The 25,670-nt window shown below is 39.8% G+C and overlaps 1 pseudogene; it reads right to left on the bottom strand.

The window, feature by feature from the left end:
• The window catches only part of LOC135229032 (CTP synthase 2-like), a 148,992-nt pseudogene extending 126,916 nt beyond the window's left edge, over nt 1–22,076 (bottom strand).
• Nucleotides 22,077–25,670: the final 3,594 nt, after the last annotated feature.

Raw genomic sequence — 25,670 nt, 5'->3', positions numbered from 1 at the left:
CTAACTTGAGCTGTAAACTTAGAATACAATTAAAAAAAAAAAAGGAAGAAGTCAACTGATGTATTGCATTGGGCAAATATAATGGAAAAGACCTCTTTAAACTTCAAAATCAATGTCACTTTGAGGATTAAGGCACACCTCACTCAAAGCCATTGTCTTTTCAATTGCCTTATATGCATACAAAAGCTGACCAGTGAAAAAAGCAGAAAGAAAAATTGCATGAGAATGTAGTGTTGGTGAAGAATACTGAATATACCATGGGCTGCCAGAGGAACAAATAAAACTTAGAAGAAATACAACCAGAATACTCCTCAGAAATGAAAATGGCAAAACCTCTTGCTCATTTTGGACACATATCAGGAAAGGCCAATCACTAGAAAAGATCATGTTTGACAAAGCAGAGGGTAAGCAAAAATGAGAAAAGTCATTGATGATTCACAAAATAGCCTTTTCAATGAGCTCAAGCATATAAAAAATCATGCAGATGGTGCAGCACCAGGTAAGATTTCATTATGTTACACATTAGGTTACCATGAGTTAGAGCCATCTATGGCAACTAACAATAACTACAACAACATCAGAGTACCAAACCATATCAAGCAAACACCAACAGAATTGAGGGCAGAAGAGAAAACTCCAAAGTGAAAGCTTGAGACTTCACCACACCACTTTCAATAATGAACAGAATATCTAAAAAAAAAAAAAAAATCAGTAAGAGAGGACCTGAACAACGCTGTAAACAAGCTAGACCTAACAGATATAACAGTACAACATACATTCTTCTGCACTGCACATGAATTACATTAGATCACAAAGCAAATTTTAATAAACTTAAAAAGACTAAAATCATACAAAGCATATGCCTGAACAACATGAAGTAAATTAGAAGTATATTACAAAAGGAAAGCTGAAAAATACACAAACATATTAACATAAATATTATACTATTAAACAGCTAATGAGTCAAAGAAGAAATTGAGAGGGAAATTGATAAGTACTTAGAGTCAAATAAGATTGAAAGTGAAGCCACAGTCCAGGCTTCCCACACTCTGCCGCAGTTTCTAACCGGGCCTTGGCCCAACTGTTCCACACAGGTCCTACCCACTGTTTGAATTTGGCGCCAAAATTCTAAGCATGCACAACCTGGGATCTTGGTGCATGTCCAGGATTCTGAGGAGCTCTGATCCCAAACTTGACACCAGACCTGAACTTTGCTGGAGAGGAAGATGTACTCCAGCACACTGCTGTGTATGAGCCAGTTTGCAAATAACTCAGCACCTGGATCTCCAAATATGGAAATGGGACAGACCAGGGTGTTGGATTTGGGGTGCTAATCCCATCCCTTGGGGACTGGAGGGCATAAAAACTCTAAGCTCCCAGCTCCCCTGGGGCTGGGAGCCCTTAGTCTTTCGGCTGCTAGGCACCATGTCGCTCTTTGTGCAAACAACAAATTTCCACTTTCTGTTTCCCTTGCAACTGGTGGTGTGGCATCCATCTTATTTGAATTGGGTAACAGGACAGGGCAAGAACCCTTGTTCAGTTACAGGTTTTGGCGACTCTGCTGGAAACTGCGGACTCCAAAACCTGGGCGGGAATATCCGGACCCCCACAACCCCTTAAGGTGTGCACCAACTCTGTTTGGCCAGTAAGGAGTTTTGGGTGGCCACCATGATCTCCACCCCTGGACAAGGTCTGCTGGGTCCCCACCTCAGCTCCAAAACAGAAACTGGAAACTGGATGGGAAGAGCCTCTGAACTGAGGTAAGCATGCAGGACCAGGGTGTTCTGCTGGTCAAGGGCAGTTACAGTCTCCCTGGGGAGCTAGGCAAAGTAGAGGGTGGCAACAGCACAATCCTAAGACCAGACCCCACAAGTAGGGATCCCATTACAAAATGAGGGAAGTGGGTCGCGGCCCCTGGGACCCATCCTCTGCCTAGTTCGGGGTTGCTCACCCCATTCGTGACCAAGGTTGCCCTGCCATCAGTGATGGTCAGGGAGGTTGAAGCAGGGCAAAGACATCTCCAGGCCCGAGCCATACAGAGGGATTGAAGCCCTGCTAAGAATGTCCTACTAATTCCAGAGGTTGCCCCACCATCTGCGATGATCTTTGTCCATCTGTGGTCAACCTATTAGTGTATTGAGGGTATTTGAGTCCCTCAGAGGTCACCCTGCCATCTGGACAATCTTTCTTTAGGAATGCTCTTCGCTCTCTTTCCCTTTTTTTCTATCCCTGATCTCCAACAGCAAAAAGCAAGTAATTTAGTTTATGGTCATTGACTTTTAGTTAAGTCGTGATTTTGGTATTGCTCAGGGTCCTGGTTTTGGTGCAGGTGACGTCCTTTTTGCATTGGTATTCTTTGTCTGTCTGGTGGGTGTTCCCCTAGGTTGGGTGGCATCCTTCTGTCTGAATACGTTTAGAACCAGTGTTCTTTCTTTGACCGTCTACGTGTCTTAATATGCGTGCATAGGTAGAAGAACAGGGATAATCCTAAAAGCATTCCAAAGCATTCGCCCTTAAGGTGTACTTCAGAGAACTGGGATAAATTTGGTTGTGATCATGGAAGCAAAAGAAAGTTCATGGTGCTGCCACAGGGTTAGTGATGAACAGCAGCATGTGTGGCTTGCCTCTCAAACCAGTGCTGGGGATGGGGAGGGGTGGAGAATTAACCATAAAGGGCAGTTCAAATGTTCTGGAAATTTTCTCTTGCCATGGCTCCATAGATTTATCCCTATTGAGGAATAAATGTGGCCCTGGGTGCTGAAAAGCCAGAACAGAGCCAACTGGTCAGGCTAGTCCCTGGTGAGTATCCCCTCCACTAGCCAACTCCAGCAGCAGATAGGGGCCAGGTTCCCTTTAGCACAGCAGACCTGATTAACTGGAAGAATAATACCTCAGGATACCAAGAGAAACCAAGGCAACTGTATGAACGATTTACTGCCATCTTTAACTCTTTTGACCCCACCTAGGCAGACTGTCAATCTCTCTTAAGCATCTTTCTTCCCCAGAAGAGAAAAGGATGGTCCTAGGCAAGGCCCGAGAGGAAGCCCAGAGGTGACATGATGCACAACCGACCAGAGATGCAGTCGATGACACCTTCCCCCTCAAGAACCCTGCTGGGACCACAATCTCACAGTGGAGTACGGTAAGCTTATCTGATATCGGGAATGTCTTTTAGTAGGCCTTAGATGTGGAGCGCCTAAGCTTTTAGACTGCAACAATGTATATGAAATTAACCAGTGTAAAGATAAGGATCTTGCAGCCTTCCTCAAAAGAGTTTATAGAGCCTTTAGACAATATACTGATCGGGATCCAGAGACCTCACCAAATGCTTGCATGGTCAATAGTATTTTTACAAGACAGTATGCACCAGAGATTGGGAACAAACTTTGCACAATAGAGGGGGGCGGAACTACAAGTGTCTGACACCTAGTTAAGTTGGCATTCAAGATCTATAACAACAGGGAAGATAATGGCAGGAAGTGCTGGGTTGGCTTACTGACAACAGGAATAAGACTACAGAAATGATATAGGCCCCCTCGGAGGAGAAGACCTTCAGACTCTCGCAAGGTCCAGCCCCAAACCCACTGAGAGAGAACCAGTGTGCATTTTGTGAGCAGGAGGGCCACCGACACAGACAGTATCCTCAGAGAGAGCAAGTACCAAGTAGCTCAACAGCAGATGTCTCTGGTTGATAATCCCAGTGCACCGGTGCAATCTGTTGCCACTTCAGATCCAACCACCCTTTTCCCCACTCCATCCCTGGGAGATTCCATTCACCATGACCATATTCGGATGGGGGGCCTGGTCCATGCCAGCTGTCCAGACTCACAATATCAACCTCTAGCAGATGCCGGCTTAAAGATCTTCATAGGTGGGAGTAGCTTCACTGAGGGTGGCCAGCAGAGAACAGGCTACACAGTTGCCAGCCACGCCAAGGTTCTTGAGGCAAACACTCTCACAAACAGACCTCAGGCCAAAAAGCCAAGCTGGTTGCAATGACCCAGACCTTGTGGTTGGCCAAGTCAAAGAGAGTGACCATTTATATAGGTTCAGAGTCCATGTTGTCAGTTTTACATATATACAGGACTTTGTGGAAGCAAAGGGAACTTTTAAATTGGGCAGTAAAGAAATCCAACATGGCCAACAGATTTTACAACTCCTTGAGGCAGTATCACTCCCTACAGCTCTGGCTGTGGTACATTGCAAATGACATCGAGAGGAGGACACAGTGGTGGCCCAAGGTCACCAAGTGGCCAACTTAGAGGCCAGGTGGGCAGCAAGAACTGCAACCTCTGTAGTAGTGACAGATTCCAGCTTGCCACAAGCTACAGAAGACCTTTGTATGGCTCATTCATTACAGTTGCAAAATAGGGGCTAGGCAGGGAAGAAACAACTGATGAAGCTTAGAAGAGTAAAAGAGTAGAAAGTAAGAAGAATGAAGAGAAAACAGGAAGGGAGAAAAAGAAAAAAAGTAGAATAGTGAGAGAAAGGAAGAAAGAATAAGGAAGTGAAAGAAAGGTGAGAAGGAAGTAAGAAGGTTAGAAGAAAGGGAAGGATGGCTCCAGATTGGACAGTCCTGGATTTCCAGGAAAAACCTAAATGTAAATACACTGATTTATTCTGCTACTGGATCAGATTTTAGAGTCTTGCGAGCAGCTGGCTCTGCACCACCTGTCACTCTGTATGGTTGCTCTCAATATTAAAGATAACTATTTGGAAAAAGAAAAAAAAAAAGGCAAACAAGATCTTCTTGGCAGTCTAAGAGTGGACGAAGCACCTGAAATATGTTTCGGAAGAAGATTGCAGGGAAAAGGTAAACTGGACTGTTGAAGCCCACTGGGCCAAACTTTGCAAGAAGACCTAATTAACATAGGTTAAGATCCTTCCCTTGGCTCTTTTCAGGACTAGGTTTCCACCTCAAACAAAACTGAAGAGGTGCTTGACTCTTTTTACAGGTACACAACGTGAGCGATTCTTCTACAACCTTAGATTTCTGTCTGTGTCAACCTCCCGGCACTGCAATCAAGATCGTCAAAAACAGAGCATGGATCCACCACTCTCGCTGAGCCAGCTACTACTCACCATACCGACCAACAAGCCCTGCAGAACAGTAAGAATTGGCAAGACAGTAATAATTGAGAAACTCAGGCTTCAGAGGATTGAAAGTCATTGTGCAGGTTGATTTAATCTTATGGATAGTTGTCTCCTGGTTCTGTAAGACCTGATCCTTGTTTCCCATGGAGCTTAATGACTAACCATTGACTAAGTCTATTCCTGGCTCTGTTCACATTTCTTTTGTCTCTCTGGGGGAGAGGCAGGGCCCCCAGGATAGGAGAATAATTATCTCATGAGCACTTCAAATGCTCTCCACTTAAAAGATCACTGCATCTGCTTCACACTCCCAACCATGTAGAAGCAGTCCCAGTGACTTATTTTGTGTGATGAGAACTGAGGTACTGGAGAGACTGTTACTTGTCCTAAATCACACAACTGGCTAATGTGTAGTAGAAGAAGGGTTTAAACCCAGCTATGCCTAGCTTCTGAACTGGTGCCTTTAGCTACTGTGCTAAACAGTGACACTGGATTTTGAAAAACATAGATAAGATACTGGAGACAGAACCGTCAGGCTTTGGTGGCTGATGGGACTAAAAGATGAAAGAGAAGCAGAAAAAGTGAAACTTGGATTTTTGTCACTGAGATAGGGCACTAGAAGAAGAAGCAAAAAGGGTTATGTGGCTAGAGGGTAAGAATATGAACAGCTCAGGATTAAACATTTTAATATTGAGTAGCCTTTAGAATATGTAAGAAGAGGTAAACAGAGACAGTAGAATTTTTACATCTGAAACTCAGGAAAGAGATATGTTCTACAAACATGGATTTGTGAATAACAAACAAAATTGGTAATTACAGTAATGTAGGAGAGTTTATTCAGGGGAAGTATAGTAAGAGGGCTAAGAAAGGAACCCACACACAGCAATGTACTTACAGGATAACAGAGGAAGGTGAATTCTATATAGCTCACCCTTAAGGAGGGCAGAAAGTCCAGAAGTATGGAGCTTTTAAAGAAACCACAAGATGAGTCTGAGAAGACAACTGTATCTTGCAAAAATTTACAAGAAATGTAAGTGGCTACACAAGTTCAACCAAGGCCCATCTTCACAGGCTGTCTGGGATAATTAATGCAGCAATCCCAAGCCTAACATGGTTTCGTTCCCTTCTAGGGGACACTTGGTCATGGTCATTCTGCTATCTGTATTTGGACCTTGAATGTTTAATCTTTTAGTAAAGTTAGTGTCTTCCAGTCTTGAGAAATTCCACCTGCAGAAGACGCTGCAATGGTAACATCACCTCTTCTCTCCCAAACAGTTTCTAGCTAGAGTCCAGTTCTATGCCAGCGCCCCTAGCTAGCAGAAAGAAGCTACAGAAGATGAGACCTTAGGCCCTAAAACCCTTCTAAGATTAAAAGGTACCTGTTAGAGTTGGGATTGAAGCCACTGCCCAGGCTTCCCCCGACTCTGCTGCAGTTTTTCCCCTCCTCACAGGCCACCAAGCCACGGTTTCTAACTGCAGCTTGTCCTGACTGCATCATGCAGGCACTAACCGCTGTTTGAATTTGGAGCAAAAACTGGGATCTTGGCACTCATACAGGACCTGAGATGCCATGGCCCCAAACTCGACCCTGAGCCTGAATTTCGCTAGAGGGGAAGATGTTCTTTGGCACACAGCTGCACAAGAGCCAGTTTGCAAAGCACAAGTTCCCTTCTTGTGCAAATGACTCAGCACCTCAGTCTCCAAATATGGACATGGGAGGTGCTGGGGTGTTGGATTTCGGGGCTCCAATCCTACCCCCTGGGGACTGGAGGTCATAAAAGCTCCAAGCTCCTCTGGGGCTGACAGCGCATGGTTTTTTGGCTGCTAGACTCCACGTTACTCCTTGTTTGCACAAACAATAAATTTTCATTTTCTCCTTCCCTTGCAACTGGTGTGTTGCGTCCATCTTATATAAATTTGATAATAAGACAGGACAAGAACCCTCAATCAGCTACAAAAGCACAGCATACCAATGTTTACAGGATGCAGCGAAAGCAGTGTTCAGAGGAAAATTCATAGAGGTAAATACCTCAAAAAAAAAAGGTAATCCAAAATCAATAACCTTGAGGAACTAGAAAGCAAAAAGCAAACAACTAAAGCAACCATAAAAAAAAGATCAAGGCATATATAAATAAAATAGACACTAGAAAAACGGTATAGAGAATTCAGAAGTTGTTTTTTGAACAATATCAGCATAACTGACAAACCTGTAGTCAAAAGTGACAGAGATCAAAGAAGTATTTAAAATCAAAATGAAAGTGGGGAATAAAGTTTTCTGGTTTCAGGGTTGTATGGATGCACTTTAGTGGGCACCCGCTTGCCTGCAGCCACTCTGTTGTGATCAGGCTGGTATGAGGCAATCTTTCACTGCCCACCCATCCCCGTGAGCTTTGGGCTTGCTAGCCCCTGCCTTGGACTGAGGTAGCCTCTCCGCGTCCGTGGGCGCCCTTGCGTGGGGCCACATGGCCACCAAGGTGCGGTCCCAGCAGCTGTCAGCTTCACTGTTACCACCCACCTCTTTGGTCCAGAACAGGCCCAGCTGGGGGGAAGGTGAAGTTGGAATGCCACCTGCAAAGCTGAAAATGCCACATGAAAGTCATGGAGAGGCTGCTGCATCACAGAGGGGCTGCACCAGAGCAACAAGAGCAACAACCAGAAGCTCTGCACTCAGGCAGAAGAGCTCAGTAAAAGACTCCATCGTGAGAGAAAAGAAGATAATAAAATAGTCTGATGTAGAAGTACAGAGAACCACACTCCCTGGTCAATCTCAGATCATTAACATCAGATAATCTATAAGGATGTTAGTCTTCCAAATAAAGCAACTGAACTCTCAGTTCAGTACGGCCAGGATACTGAAGCTTCTACTTTTAATTCTAAAGACCCATCACAAATAGAAAATGACACTGTGATGGTTGAGACTGTGTGTCAACTTGGCTGGGCCATGAGTCTCAGTGTTTTAGCAGTTGTACAATGTTGTGATCACTTTCCTGTTGAAATTTGATATGGGATCACCCCCATGATGGAATCTGCTGAGTGCTACCAGTGGCATGGTGCCTGTGGCCTTCATCTCTCCACCTTCTGCCACCTACTTCCTTCCTGCTTGCCTTGCAAAGGTTGTTGACTTGTTCTGGATCCAGCAGCTGTCTCTTGTCTGATGTCTGGTACTTGGGACTTGAGCTAGCAGCTTACCGGTCCATCTCGGGATTCACTGATCTTTACAGCCTGCAAGCAAGAGTCCTGCTCCCAGGTCTGCCTATCTTGGGTTCACCAGCTCCTGCAGCTAAGTGGCTCAGAAGATACCTTGCAGTCTTGCCTGCTGACCTTGGGGATTTCGTGACTGTCACAACCTCTCTCTCTATATATTTATACGCATTACTGGTTTTACTTCTCGAGAAAACTCAGCCTAAGACACTTACATCGGCACTGACATAACAAAAAACGTTAAGTGTAGACAAGACCTGTTTTCCTCCAACTCACAGGAGACAGTATCTGTATTAACAACAGAAGATAATTCTTTAGAAGGTTCATCATGAGCTGAAAGTTTGAGAGCAGCAGCAGAAGCTGCTGTATCACAGACTGGATTTACTTATGACAAAAGTCGTGGCTTATATTTTGACCACAGCACTGGTTTCTACTATGATTCTGAAAATCAACTATATATATGATCCCTCCACTGGTATTTATCACAACCGTGATGTGGAAAGTATTTGATATCAATTTCATTCTCCAGTAGAGTTGTAAACTTATCAGGTTTATAGTATGAAACAAAAAAAAAAAAAATTGAAGAAAAGGATCCAGATTTGAATTTAGAATATCAAAAAGTATCCATTACTGAACATACAAACTGTGATGAAAATTATGCAAGTGTGAAAAAGAAGGCCAAAAGAGACATTCATTACAAAAACAGTTTCCCAAATTCACTGTTTCAGTTAGTGGCAACACTTGGAATCTTCTTTTAATGAAAATACCTATAATTGACTTCATTTAGAGAAAAGAAAATCATAAAGACTGATAATGAGCCAGAAAAAGGTGAAAATACAGGCCCTCAGGCCAAGGACAGTTATGATTAAGTGAAAACTGGAAAGACTGTGTTGTGCTTTCACATTTATCATATTTTTAATGTCCCAGGCACCGTACAGCAAACTACAAGGTAGAATAGAAACACTAACAATAATATTAGACCAACTGTATAGAATAACCAATGAAACCATGACCCTAAGGTCTTTGGACCATTTATTGAATGTTTGTGATAAAAGATTTATAGAAGGATTATGATCCAACAGAGGGAATGACAAAACAGTTGTAATTCTCCTGGAACCCAGATTTCCAACTTTCATGAAGGTTAGAGTAACCCTCAAAGGTCAACGCTTTTATGTGTCCTTCCTAATCTCAAACTTTGAAGAAAAAAAACACAACTGGTTCTTAAAGCCACTTCTGAGTCAAATAGTGGTCCAGATAAACTAGTAAGACCATTTGACTCTAGGCATTGTGCTTTTTCTGAAGAATTGAGTCTGTTTTGGGAAACTGACTCCAGGGATCAGACTGAGAGTTATGTTTATAGTAAAGCAGTAATAAGTTTAATTAGTCTTCAACACAGTGTCTTATGAAATACCCATCTAATGTTTGTAATCAAACTCTCATTCTCTTACTCTGCAGAAATTTATGTATCTTAAAGAAACCAGGTTCTCAGAAGAGACTGAACTCGTGGTTCATGACTCCATTTTGTCTTCTGAGACAGTGATCCATGACTGTTAACAGGTAAACTAAAGAGAGGCAGCTTGCCCTGGGGAGGAATGCCTAGCATGTTTTTAAACAAATAACTGAAGCCCTCCAACAGGAGAGGGTCATCCTGTATTATCTTGCTAATCATGAATTCTCTAATGAAATCTTATTTGTCACATGTAAATTATCACAGATGGGCTCTACCTAATTAGGCCTAGGGCTTCCCTAAGACCACAGAAATGTTCTCCTGCTGGCCTTGAAGAAGTAAACTGCCATGAATTCCATAACAAGCAAGGTAATGAATGTGGTGCATAACCATGTAAGTTTAGAAAAAGACTGAGTGTTTTATAACACTACAGCCCTGAATGACCCCTTGACTGCAGCCTGGTGAGGACTTCAGCAGAAGACCCTGCTAAGCTATGCCCAGGTTCCTTATCTACAGAAACGATGAGATAATAAACATACACTGTTTAAGGCCACAGTTTGTAGAAATTTTACACAATGATAAAAAAACTAATAACATCACATATAATATAGAAATTTATAACAATTTTTTTAAATAAAAAAAAGTAAGTGAAAGGGTAAGAAGCTTTTAATTTGACTAGTTCATCATCTACTATTGGCAGTGATTTTATCACCACTGAATCATTTTTAGCTATTATTACCAACATCAGTAACCAACACTTAGTTTCAGACATGATGTTAAGTGCCTTTCATGTTTCTCTCATAATTGCCATAAGGTGGATACTATTATCTCCCTGTTAAATATGGACAGGAGAACAAGCCCAGAGAGGTTAAATAATCTGACCAAACCCAGGCAGCTAGTAAGAGGGGGATCTGGGTACATGGTACCTACTGTCAGAATCTACATTTTGAACTGCTGCACCATCTGCCTCTGATCCAAGCTGCACAGGTAGCCTGTGACTTTATGGCATCATGCCTCATGTACATTGAGTAAAACAAAATAGGCAAGTGGGATTTGATTTCCAAATAACTTCGAAATAAGATAAATCTTGTTTACATTAATATGGCTCTCTTAAAGCCAAAACCCATAGAGGGTTTTAATAATGACACTGAGTACTTAATAAGAAGGACTGAAACAGTGATGGAGTAGGCAATATTTCCCATTTAAAAGTGTTTTCTTAAGTAAATGTTAAATTAACTGTTATGAATTGCATCGTGTTCCCTAAAGTTTTATGTTGAAGTCCTAAACTCTGATGCTTGTGAATGTGATCCTGTTTAGAAACAGAGTCTTTGAAATTAACGTTAAAGTCTTTGTAGTCTGGAGGAGGGTGAGCCTTAATGCAATCTGACTCGTGTCCTTATAAAAGAGGGAAAGAGACACAGAAGGAAGACAACAAAAGCAAAAATGGAGTTGTGCAGCATCTGCAAATCAGGAATCACCTAGGGCTACCACAAGCTGGAAGAGATAAGAAAAGATCTTTCCGTTACAAGAGCATGGGTCAGCATAAACATTGATTTGGACTCCCAAACTCTAGAAGAGTGAAAGATAAATTTATGACCTTATGAGCAACTGAGTTTGTATATGTGTGTGTTTTGTTGTTGTTAAGCACCCCTTAGAAACTAATACATTCACCATCTTAAAAAGAAACTGGATGAAAACAAGTGACATTCAGAGGTTTTGAAAATATTCAAAAAGTGGAAAATAAAGCAGTGTCTCAAAATCCTCCTAGAATTCAAATTCCTTCCATTTACTTTGGCTTAAATAGAACAAAGTCAAAGGCCCCAGAAACTGTCAAGGCCAGCAAAACAGCACAGTAATGCATTAAAACTTCACATATATCCAGATGAAAACATAAACATATAGTAGGACGAATATAACATAGTTCTACTTTAAGGTAGGTCTTAGTCCTATTCCCTACCCCTCCCAAACCCAAGAATTATTAAAGATTTCATTAGTAACATGTATGTGTCAGCCATATTTCTCCACTTGAAAAGCAAATTGCTTGCAGAATCATTAGCAGCCAAGTCCAATCTCTCTTTGAAATATTAACAATTCCTTTTTTCTCCAAAAGGCAGCATTTTACTTTTTCCTCTCAGATTTGGATATCCTTTATTTGTTTTTATTGCCTAATTGCTCAGTCCAAAATGTTCAGTAGAATGATAAACAGAAGTGTTAAACGAAGTGTTTGTCTTGTACTTGATCTTGGGGTAATCTTTTGATCTTCACCACTGAGTATGATGTTAGCTGCAGGTTTTTTTTTAATGCACTTTTATCGTCTGGAGGAATTTCTCTTCTAGGCTGCTGACCATTTTTATCACGAAATGTTGCTGAAATTTGTCAAATGCATTTTCTTCATCAATCAAGATGACCATGCTATCATGTGCATTACTGTGTTGTTATGCAAATAATACATGCCTTCCATATTTGTTTGCTGGCCATGCCCAAACCTCCCCAGACCTCAAATACACTATGCTAATTTTCTTCATAGCAACCTGTGAAGAAAAACTGGCACAGTGGCACCTATGTAAATACCTTGCGGGGTTGGAAGGTGGGCATTATGTGCATCAATATATGGTACATTGGCTGATTTTCACTTCTTAAACCACATTGTACTCCTGGAATAAATTTCACTTGGTCATGGTGCATAATCATTTAACACATTGCTGGATCTGCATTGTTAGTACTTCATTAAGGACTCTGATCTATACATAAAAGATATTGGTCTATAGTTACTTTTTTGTTATGTTTTTACCTGGCTTTGATATCAAGGTAAATCTAGCCTGACAGAACAAGTTCAAGTGTTCCTGCCTTTTCTAATTTTTGGAAGAGTTGAAAGAGTTTGATGCTAATTCTTCTTGACATGTTTAGAATTTACTGGGGAAGTTGTATGATGTTGAGATTTTCTCTCTTGGGAGATCTGATTACTGATTCAATCAACCCACTGTTATAGATCTTCTTAGATTTTCTATTTTTCTTGAGTCAGATTTGGAAATTTCTGTGTTTAGGAATTCGTTCATCTAGATGATCTAATTTGTTGGTGTATAAATATTCATACTATTATAGTCCTTGTTATTTCTATCAAGCCAGTATTAATGTCCCAATTTCTTTATTTACAGTAATTTGAGTCTTCTTTTTCTCTTACTGTAGCTAAAGATACATAAATTTTGTTGACCTTTTTTAAAAACCAACTCTTGGTTTCACTGATTCCGTTTTTCTAGTCTATATTTCATTTATCTCTAATATTTATTTCCTTCCTTCGGCCTGCTTTGGGTTTAACTTGTTCTTCATTTTCTGTTTCCTTAAGTGTACAGTTAGGTTACTGATTTGGGGTCTTTCTTTCAATGTAAGCAATTACATCTGTAAACATTGTTTTCATTGCATCTCATACGTTTGATGTGTGGTGTCTTTGTACACATTTGTCCCAAAGTGTTGTCTAATTTCCTTTGTGATTTATTCTTTTACCCACTGGTTGTTTAAGATTCTGTTGTTCAATTTACACATATTTGTCAATTTTCTAGTTTTCCTTCTCTTATTTCTTATTTCATAACATTGTGACTAGACAGAATACTTTGTGCACTTTCAATCTTTAAATTCACTAACACTTAATTTGTAGCCAACATGTCTACACTACAGTATAATTTATATATACTTCAGAAGAATGTATATCCTGCTATTGTTGGGTGAAATGTTCTATATATGTTGGCTAGGTATATTGGAATATTGTGTTGTTCAAATCTTCAATTTCCTTGTTGCTGTATGTCTAGCTTTTCCATCTGTTATTTTAAGTGGGGTGTGATATCAAATTAGATTAAAATGGTCCTTAGTTGAGATGACATGACCCTATTTCCTAGGATGTGTCTTGACAAGGCCAGAAGAATCATATGTGTCACAAGCCCAATTTAGCTTGGCAGGTGCTGTGGTTAAAAAACACATAAGTTCCCGATCAAACACAGGCCCTACACCAAGACGTGAGCACCTTCAAGAACACTGCTTCACTGAGGACATGAAGGATGCACGTGGTAAATGAATTCTGGTATAAAATGTGATGAGCTTCAAACTACCCGTGAGCACTCCCCCCAGGGGAGCCACCCAGATGATCAGAACACTGGCCAGTGTCTGGTGCCCTGGTCCTGTGTGGTCAGACTCCTTGGCTGGCTTGCTGCATAAGTGCTAAGGAAGTGCTGTGCATCATTTACTCACATGGGCAGTCTTCTTGCCTTCTACCACCCTTGAATCACAAGAGGGAACTCTACCCTGAACAACAAAATAGATATTAAGTCTCAAACTACTATTGCAAAACTGTTTCCTCCTTCAATTTTGTCAGTTTATGATGCATTTATTTTGGGGATTCTGTTGTTAGGTGTATATATGTTTATATTTGCTATAATCTTTTTATTGTTATAAGAATCTGTAAAACAAAGCATCTACCATTTCAACATTTTTACATGTATAATTCCGTGACATTATATTCATCATGCTTTGCAGCTCTTTGTTTCCAAACTCCTTCTTGGTAATTACCATGAACGGAAATAAACTAAATACTGCAATCAAAAGGACAAGAGTGCCAAAATAAATTAAAAAAAAAAAAAAAAAACCCAACTATGTGCTGCCTAAAAAAGACACATCTTAGACACAAGAATATAAACAGGATGAAAGTGGAAGAATTCTGTGCAAACAATAACGAAAAAATGGGGGCATACAAATTTTAATAACAGGCTTTAAGTCAAAACTGTTACGAGACAAAAAAAAGACACTATGTAAGTAAGTGATACTGCCTTGTTTTCCAACTCTTGCAAGTTTTCTGCCTTTGACAGGGTGCAATCTTACCACTTTTCTATCTCTTGTTTTGTGGAACATACTTTTCCTTCTCTGACAGGTATACAAGTTACAGCTTCTCAAGTTTTATTGTATCTTATTGATGGATTGACCTTTTTACCAATATATGATTTCCTTCTTTGTCTCTTGTAACAATTTTTTCTGGTATTAGTATATCCACTCCAGCTCTATGTACTATGTTAGCTATCGGGTTGCTGAGTCAGAATTGACTCAATGGCAACGGGTTTGGTTTGGGTTTTTTGGTTGGTTTAAAGTGCTGAAGTCTTCTATTTTCTTGATAACATTCTGCATTTTTTTTTGCAAATAATGTACATCTTCTACGTTTGTTTGCCAACTCATGCTCTACCCCTGTGAAGTATTTTCATAGGCCCAGCTATGCCAATTTTTTTTTTTTTTTTTTGCTTGTTGCTTACAAAAATATCTCATTATGAGGAGGGCACAGTTGGCAAACAAACACAGAAAGCATGCATTATTTGTGTAAAGAAACAGTATGTCTAGCTATTCCACACATTCTTGTAAGCAGAGTACTAAGTCACCAATTATGGCACAGCTATTTCTCCCTTCACTTTTGTCAGTTCATGCTTCAAGTATTTTGGGGGTTCTGCCTTTAGGTGTATGTATGTTTGAAATTATATCTTCTTGATGTATACATAATATCCCTTTTTCTCTTATAACAATTTTTGTCTGATACTATTATAACCATCGCAGTTCTCTTTTGATTACTAAAGTCATAGAATAGCTTTTTTCTAGTCTTCCATTTTTAACCTATTTGTGTCTTAGATCTAACGTGTCTTATAGACGGTATATGGTTGAAGCATGACTTTTGAATCCATACTGTCAATGTCTGCTTTTGAATTGAAGAGCTTAATAATTTGCATTTAAAGGAATTACCAGTTAGGAAGGGTTGACTTACACCACCTTGCTATTTGTTTTCTTATGTCTTATACCTTGTTTCCCCTTTTTTCCATCATTATAGCTTCCTTGGGTTTAGCTGGTTTGTAACGTACCATTCTCATTCCCTTTGTGGTTCATTTTCTGTATTCTATTAGTTTGTTTCTTAGAATTTTCCCTAATTGTAGTATTTTACAATTAACTTCTTAACACTATGACAATTAAGTTTGACACCAACTCATGTTCAACAGTGTACAGAAACTCAGCTCCTTTACAATTCCATTTCTCCCTCCAAATTTATGTTCTTAGAATTACAACTGCATACTTATTAACACAGGTTAATCATTAATATCTTAAGCACTTGTCTTTTAAATTGTATTAAAGTTACCCAAAAAAACAGTAATGCTGACTTTTATATTTACCTATGTAGCTACTTTTACAGTTATTCTTTATTTCTTTGGAGAGCGTCAAGTTACTACCTGGGTGTCTTTTCATTTCATCCAGAAAGAGCCAAGTTTAGCACTTTTTTTCAGAGCAGGTATATTAGCAACAAATGCCCTCAGTCTTTGTTTATCTGGGAATGTCTTCATTTCGGCTTCATTTTTGAAGAATAGTTTTTCTAGATATTGAATCCTTGGTTGACAGTTTTAGTCCTCTTTTAGCACTTCAAATATGTTATCCCACTACCTTCTGGCTTCCATGGTTTCTGAAGAGAAAATGGCTATTAATCACTTTGTGGACCTCTTCCACATAGCAAGACACTTCTCTTGCTGCTTTCAGGATTTTCTGTTTCGCTTTCAAGAATGTGACTTTGATGTATGTCTTAGGCTGGGTTCTCTACAGAAGCAAAACCAGTGAAGTGTATCAATATCTATATAAAGAGATTTATATCAAGGCAATGGCTCACATGGTTATAGAAGCTGGAACACCCCAAGTCCATGGGTCAGACTGGAGGCTTCTCTTGATTCACACTGCCACAGGGGCTGGTGAACCCAAGACTGTCAGTTCAGTCAGCAGGGGTCTTACTCACAAGCTGTGTAGACCAACAAATCCTAAGATCAGCAGGCAAGACAGCAGGTAAGCTGCTAGCTCAAGTCCCAAGAGCCAGAGGTCAGCCAAGAAGGAGCCAGCTGCAGAATCCAGAGCAAGCAAAAGCCCCTGAGCCTTGAGAGGAAGTCCACCTATACTGGATGCAGATCTCACCCTCAAGGAAACTCCCTTTCAACTGACTGGCTACTTACAGCAGATGCCATCAGGGAAGTTATCTCATTATATCAAATCTCATCATGGAAGTGATCACGTCATCATATAACTGCCAAACAACTGAGAATCATGGCCCAACCAACAATCCTTGGGTGACAGTTTTACTTCTCTCTCAATACTTCAAGTATTTCACTATCTTCTGGCCTCCACAGATTCTGAAGAGAAAATGGCATTAATCACTTTGAGGCCCTCTTCTACATAACAAAACACTTCTCTTGCTGCTTTCAAGAATCTCTGTTTCACTTCCAAGAATTTGACTGTAATGTGTCTCAATGTGATCTCTTTGCATTTATCCAGCTAGAGTGTCTTCAGTCTCTTGGATATGAAGATGCATGTGTTTGAAGTGGAAAAAACATATTTTCTTTACTGTTTTAGCATTGAAGTAGAGAAAATATATTTTCCAGTGTTTTAGTATAGCTGTATAAGCTGTGATTAATCTCTAGTCTTTGAAATGTAATTACTTGCTCTGAAATCTGTCTCATGATTGTTCCTTTAAAGAAAAATAATGTAATCAAGTTTTTTGTTGTTGATTAAATTATGTTCTTCTCCCAGGGGGCAAAATACACAGGACCAAGGTAGCTGAACAAAACTCAGATCCATCTTGTGACAGAAACCAGGATGGCATGAAGAGGCTTGCAAGACTCCAGGATGGCATGAAGAGATTCGCAAGACTTCAATAATAGAACACTTTATCATTATGTCCACCTCAAAGAAAAATCAACATTCCTGGAAACCTCTAAACTCTGACCTTCTCCCTATAAAACCCTCCAGTTAGCCCTTTAGAGTTAGATAGAATTTGAAAAGAATTTAATCCCTCTGTCTCTTGGACACTGGTATTCAATAAAGCCCTCTTGCTGCTTACATCCTCCTGTCTCAGTATTGGCTTTGCAGCAGGTGGCTCGAATCTGCGATTTGTGGTAGCATGTTTATTAAATTCAGGAAATTTCTAGACATTATAGCTTTAAATACTCTTTTTGCCCCTTTCTCTCTCCTCTTCCTCTTGGATTCTCGTTATATATATGTTGGTACACTGACGATGGTTTCATTTAGATTTTTTACCATACTTAAGACAGTAGATTTAAAGCTTTTGTGTAGTAAGTCCTATGTCTGGACTTCTACAGGGACAGTTTCCATTAATATTTTTCTTATGCATGGGTCATACTTTTTGGGTTTCCTGGCATGCATGGTAATTTTTTTTTTAATTATAATGAGACAACTCTGGAAATCAGATTTATCCCTTCTCTGGGATTTGTTGTTGCTGCTTACTGTGAACAGCTATTGCTTTTTTGTTTAGTTTTCTAAATTACCTTTGTAATGTCTCTATTCTTGTTATGTATGGCTAGTGAAGTCTGTGTTCTGTTAGCTTAACAGTCAGCTAATACTTTGACAATGTTACCTTAAATGTCTGGAGTCAAAAAAAAAATTTTTTTTTTTAATATTTCCAGTCTTTGTATACTAGCTCTGCATTACAGCACCCCTTCCACACTTGGTCAGGCCATTTACAACTCTGCTTTAGTTTTCTTCTGCCAGAAGGTCACCTAGGAGTGAAAGCTTATGATCTTCTTAGGCCTCTTCTGGGCATGTGTACAGCCCTGGGTATGTATGAGGATGTCCCAAATCTCTAGTACATGTGTGGGCTTTAAAAACCTCTTATTCCTTTATGCATGTCCATTCTCAAACTCTTCCTTCCCAAGCTTCTCTGTCTATTGCATGTCCCCCTTATCCCAGTTATTGAATGCTGCTATAACAGAAATACCACAGGTGGATGGCTTTAATAAAAAGAAATTTATTTTATCACAGTCTAGTGGGCTAGGAGTCTGAATTCAGGGTATCAGTTCCAGGGGAAGGCTTTTTCTCTCTGTCAGCTCTGGAGGAAGGTCCTCGTCATCAGTCTTCCACTGGACTAGGAGCTTCTCAGGCACAGGGACCCTAGGTCCAAAGGATGGGCTCTGCACCCAGTCTGCTTTCTTAGAGGTATGAGGTTCTTCATGTCTCTCTGCTCACTTCTCTTTTTCACATATCAAAAAAGACTGGCTTAAGACACAATCTAATTTTATAGTTCCCATCTATGTAACTGCTACTAATCCATCTCATTAACATCATAGTGATAGGACTTACAACATATAGGAAAACCACATCAAATGACAAAATGGTGGACATTCCCACAATACTGGGAATCATGGGCCCAGTCAAACTGATACACTTATTTTGGGGGAACAAAATTCAACCCATGACACACCTATTATCTCTTGCCCCAGGCTGCTGCTGCCAATATATGTACATTTAAGTTATTTCAGCAAACCCTGCTCAGGAAGCCACCCCAGCCCAGACAACACTCTAATACAAAACAAATGCAAGTTTTGCACCCTTCCCTCAAAGAACTGTCAGACACCCTAAAATGCAGAACCATAATTTTTCAGGAATAAAATCTTTATTCTCCCTCTGACACAAGCAACTGGGCACGCTGCTATCCTCATGAGTACCACCAATACAGGAGTTCGGGATAGAAGCTAGGCCATTTAATAGATTCTATTTCTTTATCTAAGCCTGACTGTAAGTTTTTGACTAGATTCCAAAATTCTGCAAAAGTTGATTTTGACAGTTTCTTCCAACTTCTTAGTTGCTTTTGTGGCAATACAGAGACTCCTGGAGTTCCCTATTTCAACATTTATGGTGATATATCACTCTTTTTTAAATGATAGCCAACTCCAATTCCTTGCACCCAAGGCCTATTGCAAACAAGAGATGAAGAGAATGACAGAAAAAGAGATGACTATCAAAATACCCAGGTGAAAAGTCCTGCAGAACAAATGACTTGAGCCCACATCATTTTACAGCTTCTGCTGCAATGAACTGAACAGAAGCCACTGATATCATCAGAAATGACACTGCGAATGTCAGGGTACAAGTGTTGTTTGTAGTGACTCCTGCTGTAACCGGTACAAGGGAGAAATCACAGTAAAAGCATTAAGTATTTTGTTAAAACAGGTTAAAAAGGTGATAAAAAAAGTTTTTTCTCTCTGGATATTTGACTGTGAGTCACACAGCCTACCCTGGTTTTGCACCTATAAAGAGTCATTATGCAAAGGGTCATGCATTCTAAGGAATCAGGGGCCTCAGGGTAAAGACAGCCATGGTTGGATATGACTCTCTCACACCTTTCATAAATGGTATAAGAAAGTAACACCATATTTTAAGAGGTAAGCAAAAGCCTTCAAGACAATAGAATCTAAGGAATAACACTAACCTGTTTAGGGCTCACATGACAAAACATAGAAATCTTTTCCTTCACAGCCATTTCTATGGGCACTGAACTTCTGCAGACAATCTGTCAAAATTAGATATGCACAGGCAAGTAAGCAGGAATCAGGCTGTTCATTCACTTGCCATTCATTTGCAGGAGGATGCTAAATTCTTTTTACTGTAAGAGACTTGACCAAGTATGCTCTTGGGCACTCCTCTAAACTTTGAGAAATTGATCTTGGCACTATATAAGCAATACCAAATTCAACACAAATCTGTTGGTAAGAACCTGAAATGTCAAGACATCTCTAGTGCTCAAGAATCAAAGTTCACAAATATTACTTCTTTAAACACAAGAGAGCTAGACTAGGGGTTGGCAAACGTCATATTTCTAACTCAGGCAGTTATGCTAGAGAGTAAATATTTTAGGCTTTGTGGGTTATGTAGTATCTGTCCTGACTACTTGAACTGTACTGTTGCAGTATAAATGCAGCTATGGGTTATATGTAAACAATATATGTCACTGTGTTCCAATAAAATTTTATATACAAAAACAGGCAGCGGGCCTGTGGGCCCTAGTTTACTGACTCCTAATCTAGACTACTGGAGATAAATGGATTACTTACTATAAGGACATATCATTGTTTAGACTGAAAATAAGAACAGCAATATACCATCCTAGCAGTTTACAGGAAAATCTCTGAGGTCCCACTCTTACTCTAAAGGACATTGCACTTGCCCAGCATTAATGTGGCCAAACAAATGAAGGCCTGGAGAAGAACAAATGGGAAGTATAGAAATGTGTGAATTGATACTTGAGGAAAGGAAATAAGCCTTCCCTAGCTCCCAGATTAAAAGAAAAAAAAAAAAAGCTCAATGTCATAGGACCTACCAGATCTGGAGAGAGCCCTAGGCCTCTCAGCACACGGACACTGTTTTGTGTGGGTTTGCGTTTTTGTTCTCCAGCAGCACTGGGCTGAAGAGATATGCAGTTTGGTCACTATCAGGGTATTAGGCATTTAGCACTTCTGGATAATTAATGGCTTCCTTTCTTACTTTAAAATGTGAATTAAATATCCCAGGAAAGCTTATAAAATTGCCATCCATATACTTATCTAAAAATGTACCTGTGAGACAAAGCTAACATGGGTATTACAGAAATTCTTCCTTTTGGCCTTAAACTGGAATTGTCTGAATGCTTCCACATATGGTATTCCTTCGATGTCTCCAATGGTTTCACCCAGCTAGAAATGGAAAAAAAAGAATAAATAACTGGAACATCTGCCATAGTACAAAGAGACAACAGAGAAATTCTTAGGAAATTGAACGTAACAACTAAATTTTCATAGTCCCAGAAGGCTGAAGTTTGATGTTAAAGGAATGTACTAAAAACATACACTAAATGTATATGCTTAATTTTATACTAAACCCACTGCCCGTGAGTTGATCCTAGTGGCCCAACAGGGTAGAACAGAGCTGCCCCATAGAATTTCCAAGGCTATAAATCTTTACAAAAGCAGACCAACACATCTCTCTCCTGCAGAGTGGCTGGCAGGTTTGAACTGCCAACCTTTTGGTTAATAGCCAAGCACTTCAACTCCTGTGCCACCAGGGACCCTTAAAAATACTAAACATTTTATTATTACTAAATATACTAAAAATCATTTAGTATATACTAAATCATTGAATTGTACTCTTTAAAGTGAGTAAAACTTTTATGAATTACACATCAATAAGGCTGTTAAAAATAAAAGTACTATATATTTAAGAGAGAGATAAAAAGTTAAGAGAAAATAAAGTCTAGAAAGTCAAATACGAAGAAAAACGTAGAATATAACAGGTTAAGAGATTAAAGTAAAGCATCAAAAAGGAGGAATGAAGTGAGGTCAACAAGGGTTTTTAAAAAACAGAAGAGAATTCATAAGCATACAGAAAGGTCCAGAATATGAGCCACAAAGAAGATGGAACCCAAATCCAGTAGCAACATTAAAAAGGTGAGAATCACCTGGCCCTCCTTGGTATGGACCAGTGAACATTCTATGTCCACCCAAACACGCATGCGCATGTTATGCCTCCTGGCAATGTCAGCACTACTTGAATCAAATCACTATTATTAAAACATGTTTGCTTTTAGAAACAAATACACCTACTCCTTATTTATCAACTGTCTCACGATCTGATGTCTGTATTTGTAACAGTAGTAAAAAAATCCACCATCCAACTATCTTCTGCATTAACAACATACGTCTGGCAATAATGAATACCAGTGTGTTAGACAAGAGTAATGCTGGCTGTGATAATTAAGATTATGTATCAACCTGGCTGTGCCATGATTCTCAGTGCTTTGGCAGTTATATAATGATGAAATCTGGAAATTATGTAATAATGTAGTCATCTTTCATTTTGTGATCTAATGTGACCATCCTCCAATTTCACATAACACTGATTTTCACATAATGATCTGGTCTTTGGAACAGAACCATGTCAATAAGTTAGGAGTGGGTGTAATATAAAAAGCCTCATGATTACTCCTAACAGAGTATTCCTTTGATAACTATTAATTTACAATATGTTTCCACTAAAGTTATTTAAGCATTTTATTTAGACTAGGTTAACATTCACCTTTACCAACTCCACCAAAACCAAACCCATTGTCATCAAATTGATTCCAACACACAACAGCCTTACAGAACACAGCAGAACTGCGGCATAGGGTGGTGGATTCAAACTGCCAATCTTTTGGTTAGCACCCAAGCTCTTAACTATTGCACCATCAGGGCTCCTTTGCCCACTTAGTCTTGCCAAAGGCCCTACATATCTGCCCTTACAGGCTAGTACATGGATTTTTAAAATAATTTTCTAGCATTTAAACACCTACCACACGTTCAACACTATAAGTGAGGTGCTTAGAAGAATTTCTCTGGAGCCATGGTAGCTCAGGAGTTAAGCACTCAGCTCCTAACCAAAAGATCAGTGGTCTGAACCGACCAGCCACTCCACAAGAGAAAGGCGTAGCACTCTGCTTCCGCAGAGACTACAGCCTTGTATATCACTATGGGGAGGTTCTACTCTGTCCTACAGGGTAACTACGAGTGGAACTTGACTCAACTGAAAATATGTTTTGGGAAGAATTTAAGACACTGTGCTCTAAGGAGCTCAGGATTTAATGGGGAAAATAAGACAGAGCTGAAGATCAATAAAATTTAACCACACTATCAACTTAGCTGCAACGAGTTGTAACGAAATTCTGAGAATAGACAAATGCACATAGGCAAAAGTTTATTAGTGGTGACCAGGGACAAGAGGGCGGGGGAAAGGGAGAAATAGGAAGTTATTAGCTAATGGGTACGGAGTTTCTGTTTAGGAAACTTTAAGAAGATGAACAACATTTGGAAACGGGTAGTGGTGATGGGTGCACAGTATACAAAGGCGTAACTAGGGTATGGCGGTTATGGCACGCATGGCACTGGCCTTGGGCGCATGGTGCCACTGAGCAGTTTCTATTAACCTGGTATGGCCAGAGCCATGTCTAGAGAAAATGGTACCTATGGTAAGCATTAAAATTGCACACCTGTCCAAACATCTGACACCCCTTTTAGATAACTTTACCACAATATCAGCTTAAAAATACAAGTCAAGCTGAGTAATCTAATTCATACATTACCTTGCTTGAGGAAGGCTATTGAGCAGTACTGGGTTAGTAGAAACTGCTCAGTGGTGCCGCTTTCCCAGGGCCAGTGCAATACTCCAAATAAGCCACTGATAGGATGGTAAACGTGATATCACTGAACTGTACACTTAAAAATGGTTAAAATGTCAAATGTTCTGTTATATATGTTTTACCACAATTTTTAAAAAATGCATCCCCATCTAATACAAAGTTTAAAAAAAAAAAAAAAAAAAAGGAAAACCTAAGCCCTAAATGGAGTGATCTGGATGTTGAGAAGGAAGAGCTTACAGAAGGTCCTTTCACAGAACTTATCATCTTCAGCTACCTGACAGGTCTGAAATGTTCTGATCTCTCTCCTCAGCTCTCCTGAGCTGATATCTTTGACATCTTTTATGGCTTAACAGTTACTCAAACTTAGTATACCCAATTCTTCATCATGGAAAGAAGTCTGAAAATCACCCTTATCCATCCCTCTTCCTCACTCAACCCAGTCCAGTGTATTATACCTCCAAAACTTCTTCCAAGTGTGTTTAATGTTATTTACCTCCCTTGTTATTACCCTGCACACTGAACACAACAACATATTTTTCCAGGATTATTGCAAAAATCTAAACCAGGGCCAGCAAATTATGGCATGATTTTGTAATAAAGTTTTATTGGCACACATCTACATCCATTTGCCTACATACTGTCCATGGCTGCACACATGCTACAACAGCAAAATGGAGCAGTTGTAAGAGACAGTCTCTGCCCTGCAAAGCTGAAAATATTTACTACGTGGACCTCTGCAGAAAAAGTTTGCCAAACACCTGGTCTAAACGGTCTCCCAGCTTCTGCTCTCTCCATTTGCACAATCAAACCACTTGTCATACACCATCAAAGTGATCTTTTAAAAGCTCACAATACGTCTCGCCTGTGCTTATATCCCTGGGTGGCTTATTGATTCGCTCAAAATAAAATCTAAACTTACTACCACAGCCAACAAAAGGCCCTACATATCTGCCCTTGCACAAGTTCTTGATCTCATCCTGTGTCCCTTTTCCCCAGTTGTCTGTCCTTCAGCCTCACTGGACATTCTATTTCTCAGATGAGCCACACTCCTTCTTCCCACCCCTTATACCCTCCTACCCTTCTTGTTCATATACATCTGTCTCCTCTGTCTTCTAGGATTGTCCTCAGAGAGCCTGACCCTTGCCACCAAATAAAGCATCCTCAATCCCATCTCCATTCACAGGACCCATCTGTGTATCACTGTTTCCTGTCTATTTATCCTACTAAGCAGGGAGTCCCATTGGGGCAGGAACATTCCAGTACAAGCCCAGTGCCCTGCACACATCACGGGGGGTTTGGATTAATGGTCAGGACAGGACAGAGAGGTCTCAAAATTCAATATTAGCCCCAGGTGACAGCGTTCTAGTACTCGCTACAACCATTACAATGGAACAAAACTAATCAGTGTCAAGGCTACACATTTCTATGGAAGAAATTACTGTTTGTTAACTTTAACTCAGTAAACAAAATATAGTTAAATTTAAGCTTCCTGCATATAAAATAGAAATATGTGACAGTTTCGTAAAAGAATAATTAATTCGAACCAAATTAAATATCACATGTAATCAAGAAATTAAAAATTAGAGATAAAATATAAATGCTCACTATCTGAACTGCACCAGAATCTAATAAAGTTGTCTTTTTTTAAAAAAGAGATAAAGAAGGTCTGCACTTAACTAAATCCTAATGACACCTTCTGTTTTCCAAGGGTAGTACTCTGGGAATTAAGGCTGAATCCAAAAGGAAACAAAAACAAACACTAAAAATTTTAGGCTGGACTCACGTAATAAGCTACAGTGGTACTGCATTCTCTCCACCAATCCATAAGTTCCAAGAAATTGTAATTTCTCAGTAGAAATGCTTCTCAATCACCATAATTATCTTGGTGTTCAAAATCCTTGGATATTATTACTGGAATTTTGTTGTTATTGTTAATTG

The sequence above is a fragment of the Loxodonta africana genome, chromosome Y (assembly GCF_030014295.1).
Source record: "Loxodonta africana isolate mLoxAfr1 chromosome Y, mLoxAfr1.hap2, whole genome shotgun sequence".
NCBI lineage: Eukaryota > Metazoa > Chordata > Mammalia > Proboscidea > Elephantidae > Loxodonta > Loxodonta africana.
This window is presented reverse-complemented; position numbering and strand designations above follow the sequence as displayed.